At 40.6% G+C, this 14,619-nt stretch overlaps 1 long non-coding RNA gene across 1 annotated transcript in view; it reads left to right on the top strand.

Moving 5' to 3' along the window:
• LOC127483445 (uncharacterized) overlaps positions 1–14,283 on the top strand; it is a 56,193-nt gene extending 41,910 nt beyond the window's left edge. The window contains exons 3-4 of the long non-coding RNA XR_007909670.2: positions 2,009–2,135; positions 13,897–14,283. This is a non-coding gene — a long non-coding RNA (uncharacterized lncRNA). The remainder of the gene's footprint in view (positions 1–2,008; positions 2,136–13,896) is intronic.
• The last annotated feature ends 336 nt before the right edge of the window (positions 14,284–14,619 follow it).

The raw sequence follows: 14,619 nt of genomic DNA on the forward strand, positions 1-14,619 counted from the left end.
CTGCCGGCGCGCTGCGGCCGGCACACCGCGTTGATCCAAAGCCAGGAGCCAGGTGCTTCTGGTCTCCCATGCAGGTGCAGGGCCCAAGGACTTGGGCCATCCTCCACTGCACTCCCTGGCCACAGCAGAGAGCTGGCCTGGAAGAGGGGCAACCAGGACAGAATCTGGCGCCCTGACCAGGACTAGAACCCGGTGTGCTGGCGCCACAAGGTGGAGGATTAGCCTATTGAGCCGCGGTGCCGGCCCCTAAAATATTTCATCCTTTAAATACTGTAGCTCTTTACCAGAGAGTACAAGTGTCATTAATTATTCCACATCATATTGCTTCCAATCTCTTCAAATTAATATAATTCAGACATATTGTAGGGAACAGAAACCTTCACAGCAATAAAATCGATAGAACAGATCTTATAAATTGTCATGTACTTTTCTGCCTTTCAAAAATACATATCCTGACAGCAGGTATATCTCTGTGTCTGATTCCAGTGATTTGAATCTCACAAAAATAAGTAAAATACAGTGTAAAAATGGGCTAATCAAAAGTCATAAAAGGTTTTATTTTTTAAGTTAGAAATTATCTAGTCCCCAACTCAGCAGGTAAATAAAGGGTCCTTTAGAAAGGAAGCTGTGACGTCATTTTATAGAGAGCTTTATTAAGGTAAAATCCTGCATGAGTACCTCTATGCAAGAATATAAGAGGAACCATGATTTCAACCGTCATAGGCTCTCTCTAAGTTATTCTGAATGTAATTGCTCACCAACTTATACCCCCATGTGGTTTTCTTGTAGAGACCAAAACACTGGGTCATATCTGTGCCTTTGCTAATCAGAGTATCAATCTAGACGAATTTAGCTGATTGGATCTTTTGAAAGTTATGGTAAAAAATGAATATGATTCAAGTTAAACAGCTTGATGGACAATGATTCTGTAGAAATGGTCATTAGGGCAATGACAATAAAATTCAAAACTATCTGCCCAATTCAGTAATTGTGTAATAGCTTTATATGTAAGGCTGCACAGGTGGTCTAAGTTTGGGGAGATAGAAAAATGGGTAAGACAAATTTCTTTCTAAGTCTTCACAGCATCAAACCGAAGCCAAGGCTGTAAACTCTATAACAAATGTGTAAAGCACAGTGCTATAGGCTCACCACTCTCAGAAGAAATTTCCTGTTGATCAGGGACCTGAGAATCCTCCAGAGAAGGTAGCATTTGCAGAATTCCTTCACTGGAGAGAAACGGGAGAGACAGCAAAGAGAAAAGGAGATTGCAACAGAGATTGTTGCAAGATCCTAGGTAAGAGGATATGAGGGGAGAGGGAACAGTAAGTAAGGTTCAGCCATAGGGAAATGAAATGAGGCACTGGGGACAAAGTCGGATGGCAAACCAGAAACGAGAGCTGGAGGCACAGTCAGCCAGGGAGACTAGTGGGAGGAATGGAAGGGGTGAGGCCTGCAGTTATTCTCCTCTTATATAAAAGAAATTTCATTCTTACATACAAGTTGCAAAGATTAGGGTAAAGAATTCTCATAGCTCTTCACCCAGATTCACCAAATATAAGAATGAAATCCTGACATTTGTACCGATGTAGAAGGATTGTTTTGCTAAGTGAAATAAGCCATACCTAGTAAGACAAATATCACATTTTCTCTTAATTGTGTAAGTTAATATATAAAGAATATAAAAATTATGTAGATATCATATTATTTGGTATATAGTTATAAATATCACTTCTCTGAATTATACTGTATACATAACAATATACCCTTCTTTCCCCATGTTACGATTGTTGTCATGAATCCCACATCTTTGATACCAATATCCCTGCTTTCAAAAAACTTATGTGTACATATACAGTATTTGTATATGACACAAATGTAGCAAAATATGAAAATTTTAAAAAGGCATTTATAAAAACATTCCCCCAAATATCACAATTTATCATATTTGTTTTATCACACATTCTTCTCTTCCTTTCCCTTGGCGCATTTCTATTTTTTTCTTTTTCAGAAAAAAATCGCCTTTGATCTCTGGATACTGAAGATGACTGACACCCTGAACCTGAAGATACCGAGAGCTGTGATAGAAGTCATTGCAGGGTGAATATGAAGGAAGAGAGCAGTGTCCTGGGGACCATGTGAGTGCAGAGAGGCTGGGAAGGAGCACAGCCTTGCCCACATTGACTTTGTGTGCTGCTTCTCTGGTTGAAACGGTTACCCTTTGTAGCAGCTGAACCTCCCCACAGTCCCAGCTGTGACAGGGGAGGGTACCCACCTCTCCAGCTAGATCGTCAAAGGCGTGCTGGGGATCAGATGCTGTAGCAGGCCCACCTACACACGTACCTAGATGGCTGTCCTTCCCACAATTCTGGACCTTTCATTCATTCGCTCATTCAACAAGTATTTATAAAGGGCTTCACATATCAGTGTTTTACACAGTGGAAATTCAGCAATGAAGAAAACAAGTCTCTTTCATGACACATACAGGCAGGGGGGTGACGGAGCGGAGGAGAAAATAAACAAGTAAATGTGCATCCTGAGATGATAGGGCTCTGAGGAACAGGACAGATTTTGGTAGTTATCGTAGATTAGGAGGTCAGGAAAGGCATCTTGGAGGAAGTGACATTTGAGCAGAGACCTAAGGAAATGGGCAAATGAGCCATGTGACATCAGCCTGAGAGAATTTCCACAAAGAGCAAAGGCGTTGGACTGGGGGCATATTCAGTGGGTTTAGGCTATAGTAAGAAGACTTCTGTTAAACCAGACCTATACCTAAGCAAACGCTAAAATAATAGAACAAAGAATCACACTTACTAAGCCAACAGAGGAGATTAAATGGAGCATTAAAAATATTGAATTGAGGCAGGCGCTGCGGCTCACTTGGGTAATCCTCCGCCTGCGGCGCTGGCACCCCGGGTTCTAGTCCCAGTTGGGGCGCTGGTTCTGTCCTGGTTGCTCCTCTTCCAGTCCAGCTCTCTGCTGTGGCCCCAGAGGGCAGTGGGGGATGGGGCAAGTGTTTGGGCCCTGCACCCACATGAGAGACCAGGAGAAGCACCTGGCTCCTGGCTTTGGATCAGCGCAGTGTGCCGGCTGTAGCGGCCATTTGGGCAAGGGGGAGGGGTGAACCAACAGAAGGAAGACCTTTCTCTCTGTCTCTCTCTCTCACTGTCTAACTCTGCCTGTCAAAAAAAAAAAAATACTGAATTGCAAAGTAGGCAGAATAAGAGGAAAGGGGAACTAAAGAAAAAGTGGTAAGGTAGATGTTATGGCACAGGGAGTTAAGCTGCCTCTAGGGATGCCTGCATACTATTATCGGAGAGACAGATTTGAGTCCTGGTCACTCTAATTCTGATCCTGCCTCCTGTTAATGCATCCTGGGAGACAGCAGATGACAGCTCAAGTGCTTGGGTCCCTATTACCCTTGTGGGAGATCTGGTTGGAATTTTAGGCTCCTGACTTTGGTCTAGCCTATTCCTGGTTGTTATGGGCACTGAGTGAACAAGTGGATAGAAGATTCTCTCTCTCTCTCTCCCTCTCTCTCTCTCTCTCTCTACCTTTCAAGTAAATGAAAATAAAATATTTTTTAAAAAGGACAAATGACAGAAATAGAAAACAAATAGCATGATGATATCTCAAACACAATCATATCAATAGCAACATTTAATATAAAAGATCTAAACAACCAATTAAAAGGTAGGGATTATTAGTTTGGACAAGATCAACTAAGACTGCTTACAAGAAACACAATAAATATAAAGATACAAATAAATAAAAATAAAAACATAGGAAAAGATGTAGTCTGCAAACCCTAATTTTAAAAAGCTGGAGTGGCCATACTCATATCAAGTAAAGTAGATTCCATAGCAAAGATTATTTTGAGGAATGAATAGATCATTTTGTGAAAAATTAAAGATATTTCATGAGAGGATATATCAATCCTAAATTTGTGGACCCCTAATAACAGAGCTTCAAATACATGAAGCAAGAGTGATGGAACTGCAAGAAGAAATGGAAATCCGCAGTTAAATCAGGTATCTCAATAACTCTCAATAATTATTAGCATAAGCAGATAGGAAATCATCAAGAATATAGTAGAATTGACCACTGTCAACAGACTGGACTTCAATGACATTTATAGAATTCTCTGTGAAGAAACAACTGAATACACGTTATTCTCAAGTGTGCTCAGAATATTTACCAAAACTGAATATATGCCTGACTCCGTCCAGACAGTGGCATTCAGCCATCAGCATGCACCTTCCCCACACTAGCTCACCTACCTTCTGATACCTTCTTTTCTTTTTAGTTTCATAGGCAAAAAAATTCAATCACAAACTTGTTATTGCACTAAAAAAATTCCATAGTCCAGACCAAGGCTACAGTTTGGTCCATCCACATTATTCTCTTGGTCCACAGGTTTGCTTAGCCTAAACTCATTCTGCTTCTCTACTCTAGGGTGTTCTGTGGACTAAAATCATTAATTCCCTCTAGGTACAAGTTTGAGTTTTCATCATATTGTTATACATTAGGAATTCTCTGAGTTAATTACTATGAGGTTCCAATGGACATCATCCATTTGCTATTATAAAATAATCACATTTAAGGCCGGCACTGCAGCTCAATAGGCTAATCTTCTGCCTGCGGTGCAGGCACCCCAGGTTCTAGTCCCGGTTGGGGCGCCGAATTCTGTCCCGGTTGCTCCTCTTCCAGGCCAGGTCTCTGCTGTGGCCCGGGAGTGCAGTGGAGGAAGGCCCAAGTGCTTGGGCCCTGCACCTGCATGGGAGATTAGGAGAAGCACCTGGCTCCTGGCTTCGGATCAGCGCAGTGTGCCGGCCGCACGCAGCACACTGGCCGCAGCAGCCACTGTGGGGTGAACCAAAGGAAAAAGGAAAACCTTTCTCTCTGTCTCTCTCACTGTCTAACTCTGACTGTCAAAAAATATATATAATCACATTTAACGTCATCAAATTAATGAGAATATCCAGAATAGGGTTGCCAGATTAATGCAAATAAAAAATCCAGGACAGACATTTAGTTAAATTTTAATTTCATATTAAAGATAATTATTTTAGTGTAAGTATGTCCGATATACTACATGGAGCACCTGTATTTTATATCACCTGGAAACAGTAGGTAAGAACTACACAGTAAATTCTATAGTGAAGGATTAGAAAGACATGGTGCTTATTTGTGATGGGCAAGTAAATAACTTTAAGATCCAAAGCAAAACCAAAAGGGCAGCAAGTGGAATGATAAGAAGCACAGAATCAGTGCAACCAACACCTGACACAGGAATAACCTCTGTGAGTTTACCCAAGAGATGGCTGTTTGGCCCAGCATGAACACTGGTCCAATTAGAGTGCAGTTCTTGAAGCCCACAAGCTGCAAGCACTGTATTTGTCTTGAATCTTTCTTATGCTTCCACATGCAATAATTAAAATAACGCTGCTATTTCTATTTTTATGCCTGTATATTGCTCTGATTTTTAAAATGAAAGCTTTAATCTATAATCACGTGCCAAGGCTCTTGAGCAAAGTGTACGATCTTTATTCATAAAACCATTCCCTCAAGTAACCATTCTGTATGGGTTAGATTAAGGGAGGGTGGGAGAGGAGAGGGATAAGGGAGGAGGGAAAGGGGGAGGAAGTATGAATAAAATTGCTTTTGCCAATAATGAACTTGTAGTTACAGGAGGCAAGGAAAATGGATGAGTTTTAAGAATTTCTCAGGGCTACAACACTAGTTATTTTTACATTTTAACTTCTAATTCAAGATTATTCCTATAAAGGAGTAAAGCTATACACTCTTAGAATAGTAGTGGGCTTCTATAGCACCAAGCACTCTACACTGAGTACAGGAACCAATCTTAGTGAAAATGAAGATATCAAAACATCATTTGGCCCCCTATCTTCAGACAAAATTTTCCTACATTCCCCAGGCCAAAGGGAATGGATTCTAATTTGAGAGGAGTGTCAGGAAACTCTTAGAGGAACAAGATTATACATCTTCTTTGCCAAATCATTTTAGTCTTTCCTGCCAAAACAGACAGGAAGTTATTTCTATAACTCACCCCCAGTAACTCCTATTGTAGTTCAGGTTGACATCCTTTGAAACCTATTAATATATTCCATGGAGAGAGAGAGAAAGAACAGCTAGTTACTATCTTCTGGACAGTCCTCATTCAGGCACTGGAAAATCCTGACTAATTAGCTCCATCAACCTTCTCACAGATTTAATCATTTCACGTCTTGTAACCTTTGTTAATAAGTCTTATTTTTCAAGGCTTTGTTCATTTTTTAATCATTAGTTACACCGTTGCCTAAAGAACAGTGCATAAACCCGTTGAAAAAGTGAAAAACTCAAATAATTCATTCCAACAAATGAAATGCTAATGCTGTTGCTATGTAGCAACGCTAGGTTCATTAGATGCCTTTGCCCAGCTTACCATCTGCAGATCGCTTTCTTTTATCCCACCAGCCTCGGAGCATTTTAAAGGGTGGAATGTGTCATACCCCATTTATTTTGATGGAAAACCAAATCACATCTCTGTTATCTATAAGACAAAACAAAGCTTCCCCACTCTTGGGCTAATAGTTCTTACTAGAATTATGTTCTTTATGATTATTTTTTAATTCTCCTAAGAGACACATTTTCTATTCGAGTAATTATTTAATTAATAACTATCAAGCAATTTGATGAAGCAAAACATAAATATTGTTTAGCACAAATTTTAATCACAACTGTTATCTTGAGCCAAATGGGCTGAGTTTTTATATCAGTGAAGTAATTTCTTTCACAACTCTGGGAAAACTTATGAAATAAAATGAGTGAGTAGATTTCTCCTTTCAGAGTCTTATTATCTTTGTTTATCACCTTATGACCTGAGCCTCTCAACCCATTCCAGCCATACATAGCTTTCCTGCTGCTTGTGGATGTCGGGATCCTTCCAGCTGTGCAATGCACCTGCACCTCATCACCATCCCCATAAGTGACATAGTCCTCTTAGGAACAGTGACTCAGCTATTTGCCAAAATCTGCCCCTCATGTAATCTCTCCCCCTAAGACCTTTCTCTGCTAGATGTTGAGTAGCTCACTCAATAAATTTACTTGTTCTAGAGACTTATATATTCTTTTTTAAAGATTGATTTATTTTATTTGAAAGGCTGAGTTACAGAGAAAAGGGAGAGAGACAGAGATTGATCCTCCATGTGCTGGTTCACTCCCCAGATGGCTACAATGGCCCAGACTAGTCCAGGCTGAAACCAGAAAATGAGAACTCTATCTGGGTCTCCCACATGGGTGCCAGAGTCCCAGGCACTTGAGTCATCTCCCACTTTCCCCAAGCACACTGATAGGGAGCTGGATGGGAAGTGGAGCAGCTAGGACTCAAACTGGCACTCACATGGGATACCAGCATCACAGGCAGCAGCTTAACCCAGCGAGCCACAACACCAGCCTACAGCTTTTAGATTCATTAGGACAAAGTACTAGAATCTGAGAAAGTGATTTTAACTGGGGAAATTTTAAGTGGGGAGAGGGGAACCTTCAGCCATTACTAAGCACTGCAATCCTTGTTCTACAAAAGATACTGAAAGTATTAGGATCATAAAACCAGTAGAGAAAGGAGCTGATTTCAAACTGAGTCTGTGACTCCAAAGCCCTTAATCCACTGCAATTAAGAACAGTTAGGGATAATATTTTTTTAGAACTCATCTCATGAATCCTCCATTTTATCCATACTTCCTTATGTCCCATAGTTTTTATCACATTCTATAGATACTACTTTAGCACTAGACCACTGCACATACAGATAAGCAAATTTCCTCTTCCTTTTGCTGGGTGTACCATATTGCTGATTCATTAAAGCTGAACTCATGGCCATCAGCACCACAACTCATCTCTGAATGCAGCTGATCTGACACACATATTCTCAGCAAACAGCTCATCACAGTCTCTTTGCACTAAGGAACATTAGACAGCACTTCAGAACTATGGTTGGGGCCATTCTAAATAGAAATATCCATCAAAAGAGCACAAAAATGTGAAAAGTTCGATACTAAATTGTCCATGAAAAGACACATGTTTACAGTATAAGAGCCAAAACAAGAAGGCAGAATGTCACCTTGTTCAACTTCAGCTAGGAAAACACACATGGACAACTCAAACTTTTTGCTGCTCTACACATGACTGCAAATGACCACAAAATTTTGCAAGCATTGATTGGGGGTTATACATAGGTTTTAGAGAGTAGGAAAATTTGCAAATGTTGAATCTGAGAATAATGAGAATTGACTGTATTATCCTCATTTTGTGGATAAAGAAGCAGGGGTAGACAAGATAAATGATTTGCTAAAGGTAACCAGGAAACAATGCAGGAGTCAATCTCTAAGGCTTTCTAGATGTAAATTCTAAAAATAAGCTACTACACCATAATACCTTCCACATTATTATTTACACTGACCTGTTGTAGGACATCCTCTGCCTGATCTTAGTAAAAAGTGCAAACAACATTGGCTGCCCCTAAGCTTTTCATGGTGCACAACCCGTATCTCCTTAAAGATGCATTCCAGGTTCATCCTTCTCTATTCTATGGGACTGAGAAAAGCTGCTTTCTCATCCATCTAGACTCCTGGTGGTGAGCTCAGAGTATTCTTGTGATGGATTAATGGCTTGTGAACCACAGGGCTGGTTTTTAACTCAGTTCCTCTCTATTCTGGTTGTGTGACCAGGAGCATTCCCAGTATGCTTTATCAAACAGGGATTGCAATGCTGATTTCAAAAGATTATCCTGAGGATTAAATAGACAGCAAGTGTAAGGAGTCTAGTTCACACTATACACTTGAAAATTAACATGTATTACTATTCAGGATTTATTCTTTGGAGACCTCCCAGAACCTATTCATCACTTTATTTCTACATTCAGATCTCGAACATCAAAAGCAAGCAAACAAACAAAAAGCAACTATCACTTACCATGACTATGATCCTAACAGCCACACTGTCCTTTAAAACTCTATAGCTGAGCTCTAACTACACTCCCCTGTTTGTTAAGGGCAATATGTATGTGTGATACATATATAGCAGCGTAAGGGTAGAGGTTCCAATATTCCATAGTCAAACACAGCTTAGAAACAAACCCAAACCCGCTTAGAATTAAAGCTAAGTCTGCCATGAACAGTTGCTTCTAAACTTCAACCTCTTTAAAAAGCACTTATGTTTTGATTTTCAATTCTAGTTCAGAAATCACTCCATCTGGTCTGGCCAATCAGGATGCACAAGAAGCACTGAATTTAGTTTACTTTATATATATATATATATATATATATATATATATGGATAATACCAGAGGATGTGTTAATGTAAAAATGAAGCACAGTTTGAAATAATGCAGTGAAAAAGATGGAAAGATTTCATCAACATTTCTGTAAACCCAGAGGGTTCGCATGAGATGGGAGACCCAAGTGCCTTCAAAAGGAATGTCAGAATAGCTTCTTAAGATGATGTTGAAGAAGCCTTTACCTCATGGCAAGCAAGATTAGAAAGGAGAAAAATGCTGCTATTTTAAAGTGTGAGCTGACTAGGCAAGGAGAAATACCTATGTCATTCCCTTTATCCCCATCTTCCTACAAATGGGAAGATCACAAACAGTAAGATGTAGATTCGAATTTCCTCTCTTGCATTGACTGTGTGACCTGGGCAAATTAGTTCATCTAGATGAGACCAGAGTTTTACCTATAAAACTTGTGGGAATAATATCAACCTCACAAATTATTGTAAGAAATGAAATTTAAAAATACATCTGTTGCAATGGAGGTCCCAAAAAGTCTTAATTTATTTTTTTTAAAGATTTACTTATTTATTTGAAAGGCAGAGTTACACAGAAAGAGAGAGAGAGAGAGAAGGGGGGAGGGTATCTTCCATCTGTTGGTTCACTGCTGTAATGGCCAGAGCTGAGCTGATCAGGAGCCAGGAGCCTCTTCTGGGTCTCCTACATGGGTGCAGAGGCCCAAGCACTTGGGCCATCTTCTACTGCTTTCCCAGGCCATAGCAGAAAGCTGGATCAGAAGTGGAGCAGCCAGGACTAGAACCAGTGCCCATATGAGATGCCAGCACCTCAGGCGGTGGCTTTACCTGCTACTCCACAGTGTTGGCCACTTAATTTATTCTTTCTAAAATGTAGTATTGATTGACAATATAAATTTGAATTGAATTTCTTCATCAAGGCAATTCAATCACTTGTTCAACTTTTACTGAAGATATTCTGTTCTAGGCACTGTAATGAACCATAAGTCAGAAATCCTTTAGTATATGGGGTAAGGGGTTGATGAAGAGGTATCATGGTAATATCCATGGACATCTATTCAGAGATGTGCAAGTCTTTTAACTTTTTGTACAATGAATTTAAAATATTAGTAAGGACTTTAATCTTACAGTAACCCCCTAGAGGGAATTAATCACTACTTTCTCCATAAAACTTTCCTACATCCCAACCAGGAGTGATCACTTTAAGTTCTTACCTCACCTCTCATTTATGCACTTAACAAGAATTACTGTATTCATTTTTTCATTTGATAAAAATTGGTGGACTCCTACTATACACAGAACATGAAATACACACTGGAAAGAAACTGGATACCTAGTTTTAGTCCCTGCAATGAAGAAATATTCCAGCTGACTATAATATATAAACACAGGTAAATGTTTTGATGCCATAAAGGCAGTAACTAGCGTCATGAAAATAAGGTCACTTCTCAGTGTGCTCACAGAAGGCTTCTTGGAGGGTGAACCTTAAAGACGGATGACATTCCAATAAACAGCACAAATTAAGTGATAGGAAGCACAAGGTCATTTGGTCTCTACACACACTCATGGAGAGCTGCCTTGCATTGCTATCGAATCATGTTCACATCTCATCTACCTTTCCAGGTTCTTCCCTCCTTGACAGCCACAGTGATGTGCATTGTTCTTCTCTGTTAACTCACATCGTGTAACTTTATGTCCATGGATCCAAAGGTTGATTTTTCAAATGTAGTTTGGATATAATCAGTGGCCCTCAGTCCTTTGCAGAGTGTTTGATTCATCTCCTCCACCCTGCAACTCATTCCTCTCTGTATTCATTATGAGCATAATTCAAAGAACGCTCACAGGAGAAAGCCTGTGCTACTTTTTGAGACCCAGGGAAGGAAACCTCATGAGGCTTTCAAAGGAAAAATGCCTACAACTCTGGAGTCCTGCAGCTGCCCTCGGATCACAAAGAGCTCGTCACCGATCATGATGTGTCTGCAGGCCGCTAGCAAAATACACCCGTGTTACAGAGGCGGTGTGTTCACCTTCTCATCTTCTGTGTTCCTTGTGGCCTCTTCCTTCTCTGGAGTTTGACAAAATCCTTCAAAGGAACCTTGTCCACCCCTGGCCAGGAGGTGGAGTCCTGAGCTTTGACACAGGCAATCTTGCTTCCCTTCCTTGTGAGGGTTTGCTCAAAAGGTCAGATCCAAGCCCTCTTTCAGGGCTGTTTCCAATTCTAAGGTAATATCAAGTCATGAAGTTACTAGAGCACTGAATTAGCATATGCTGTTGCAATTTTTTTGGCATGAATGCAGTTTTATGTAGTTAGAAAAGGTTATTACTATGGTTTTTGGAAGGAAAAAATAAAATGGTTAGAGAAATAGGCCTGATATCATTTTTTAAAAATATATGTGTTCTAAAATCTCAGCAGCTATCTCAGTTCAGAAAATATGGCTCTGAATTTCAATGCATTTTGAACCACGGCTCCAGTTCACTGTCAGCAGCCTTAAGGTCGCATCATCCAATCCACATATATGCATTGGTTAGAATTGGAAAATGCTTCTCTTCCTGGGATGCTCCAGGATTTTTTAAAATTATTATTATTATTATTATTATTATTATTATTTTAGCACCTTCACATTCTTTTTTGGTTCCTACTGGGGAGGTTGAAGGTGAGAGCTGATTCCAAAGGCTTTGGAAAAATATTTTATTATAGAATACAAACCATGTAATTCCTATTTCAATGGCATGTTCTGGTTTTAAGATAAGATAATGATCTCATTGTATAAGTAGAGAACAAGTTCCTAACCAAGTCAGTGTGGTGAGTAAGGAGGTTACACAGGAAACACATGTCAGAGTCAATGTCACCATCATTTTTGTTCCCATAAAAATAACACCATTACTCTTGGCTTAAATGTGTTGCAGGTAGTGTTGGAAAAATATTGGTACACAATATATTCTCTTTTCCATTGAACTAATAAGTACATAATAGAAATTCTAGCCTTTCTAAGTACCAGAATTTAAAAATGTATTGCCCTTACCTACTAAATGAAATAATTAGTATGTGTTGGAGTTAGTAGAAAGCTAAGAGTTTACCTGGTACAACTTCTGCTTTCTCAAGTTCTTGTGGCTGGTAGATGGTGGAGCAGCTCTCAGAATCCATTCCCTCTCACTGAAAGTCCATGAATTTATACCTAATACTCTTTATCCTGCTTCTGAGGTAGTGACAGAAGCATGTGCAGTTTTAGAGAGATGCATCCCCCTTCTGCATTGTCCAGATTTGGCTGGTGGGCAGAATAATGCTCCCTCCTCCAAAGATGTCAGTCAAGGTCTATGTGCCCAGAACTTGTAAATATGTTAGGTTAGATGGTAAAGAGAGATTAAGATTACAGACAGAATTAAGGTTGGTGATCAATAAACCTTGAACTAGAGAGATTATCCTGAATTATCCAGGTGGGCCCAGTGTTATCACAAGGGTCATTACAAGTGAAAAAGGGAGGCAGAAGAGTGAGAGTCAGAGTGATGCTATGTGAGACTCAACCAGCTATGGCTGGCTTTGAATGTCTGGATAGAGGAGAGCCATGAACCAAGGAAGCAGGCAGCCTCCAGAACCTGAAAAGGCGGGAAATACTCTCTTCCCAACAGCCCTCTTCAAAATACAACACAGGCATGTTGACACCTTCATACTTTTTTAAGATTTATTTGAAAGCCAGAGAGAGAGAGAGAGAGAGAGAGAGAGAGAGAGAGAGAGAGAAATCATCTATCCACTGGTTTACTACCCAAATGACCGCAACAGCCAGAGCTGAGCTGATCCAAAGCCAGAGCCAGGAGCTTCTTCCAGGTCTCCCACACGGATGCAGGGGCTAAGCACTTGAGCCATCTTCTACTGCTTTCCCAGGCACCTTAACAGGGAGCTGGATCAGAAGTGGAGCAGACAGGACTGGAACTGGTACCCATATGCTGGAATGCTGATATTTCAGGTGGCAGCTTAACCTGCTGTGCCACAACTCCAGCCCCATGAAACTTCATTAAGCTAAAAAATACTTTGCTCACTTGAGATTGGCTTCGTAAAAGGGCATCACCCTGCATTCCCCCAACCCTGCAACACACACACACACACACACACACACACACACTTGTTGGTTAGAATCACAACCAAGGACAAGCTGCTGGCTGGATGCCTCCCTGGTCTGGAGCAGCAGGGCATTTCTTATGTTGCCATGATTTTGTAAGATTGTGGTTTTTTTTTTAATTGTTTTTTGGGCTAAGAAACATAGAAAAATGCACTGAAGTATTTTTTAACTTAACCTTCTATTGTTTTAATAAGAAAAACGAACTTCTATGAACTTTTCCATGTTCATTTATAGGAAGTCATAGACAGACAATGAAATAGTCTGAAGACCAACAGTGAATCCAAGGCAGAACCAGTGAAAAATGAAGGGTTTGAGCATGCTTGCTTACTTGGATCCCTAAATTAACTAAGAAATATTTGTCCTTCCTAAAGAATTAATTTAGACCATTCTTTTGTCAAAAGTCTCACCTGCTTTTTAAAGAGTTATTTATTTGAAAGAGAGAGAGCAAGTGCAAGCTTCCATTCACTTGTTCACTCCCCAGATGGCTGCAGGAACTGGGCCAGTCTGAAGCCAGGAGCCAGGAACTCCATCTTGGTCTCCCACGTGGGTTGCAGAGGCCAAGTACTTGCCCTATCCTCTGCTGCCTTCCCAGCTGCATTAGCAGGGAGCTGGATTGGAAGTGGAACCACCAGGACTCAAACCAGCACTCCAATATGGCATGCCAGCATCACAAGGAGTAAGTAAACCTTCTGCACCAAAAAGCCAGCCCTAAAATTCTTATTTACCTAACAAGACTCCACAACTTGAGACCAGCACTTCCAGGCCCACATCCATCAGGTGTATCTTCTACAGAGAGACAGGTATACTAAACTTGGAATCATCTCAGACATCTGCCCCTGCTGAACATGCTCAATCCCTGCAGCATGGCTGATCCCTACAAAGAAAAGTTCGAGGAGTGGACATGTGGAATTAGTGCACACAGCACCCTCACGCTCACACAAGAACCTCCTGGGTGGAGGCAGAAAGGCCCCGTGTCTTCTGTCCCCCTACGCTTCTCCTCCTAAGTATTAACAGAAACCAGAGAGAAGAAACATTGAAATTAGCATGAGCCCTGAAGATTTTTGGAAGCCTTTAGCCATTTGGTGGCCATGGTGATAAATGAAGCCATATTCTCACGATGTGTGAACAACCCCCTGTGGGTTTTCAGCCAGTGAGCAGGCTCCCTGAAAATTGGCCTCAGGTTTGCAGCCCTTGCAAATTGCCC

This window comes from Oryctolagus cuniculus, chromosome 13 (genome assembly GCF_964237555.1).
Source record: "Oryctolagus cuniculus chromosome 13, mOryCun1.1, whole genome shotgun sequence".
Taxonomy (NCBI): domain Eukaryota; kingdom Metazoa; phylum Chordata; class Mammalia; order Lagomorpha; family Leporidae; genus Oryctolagus; species Oryctolagus cuniculus.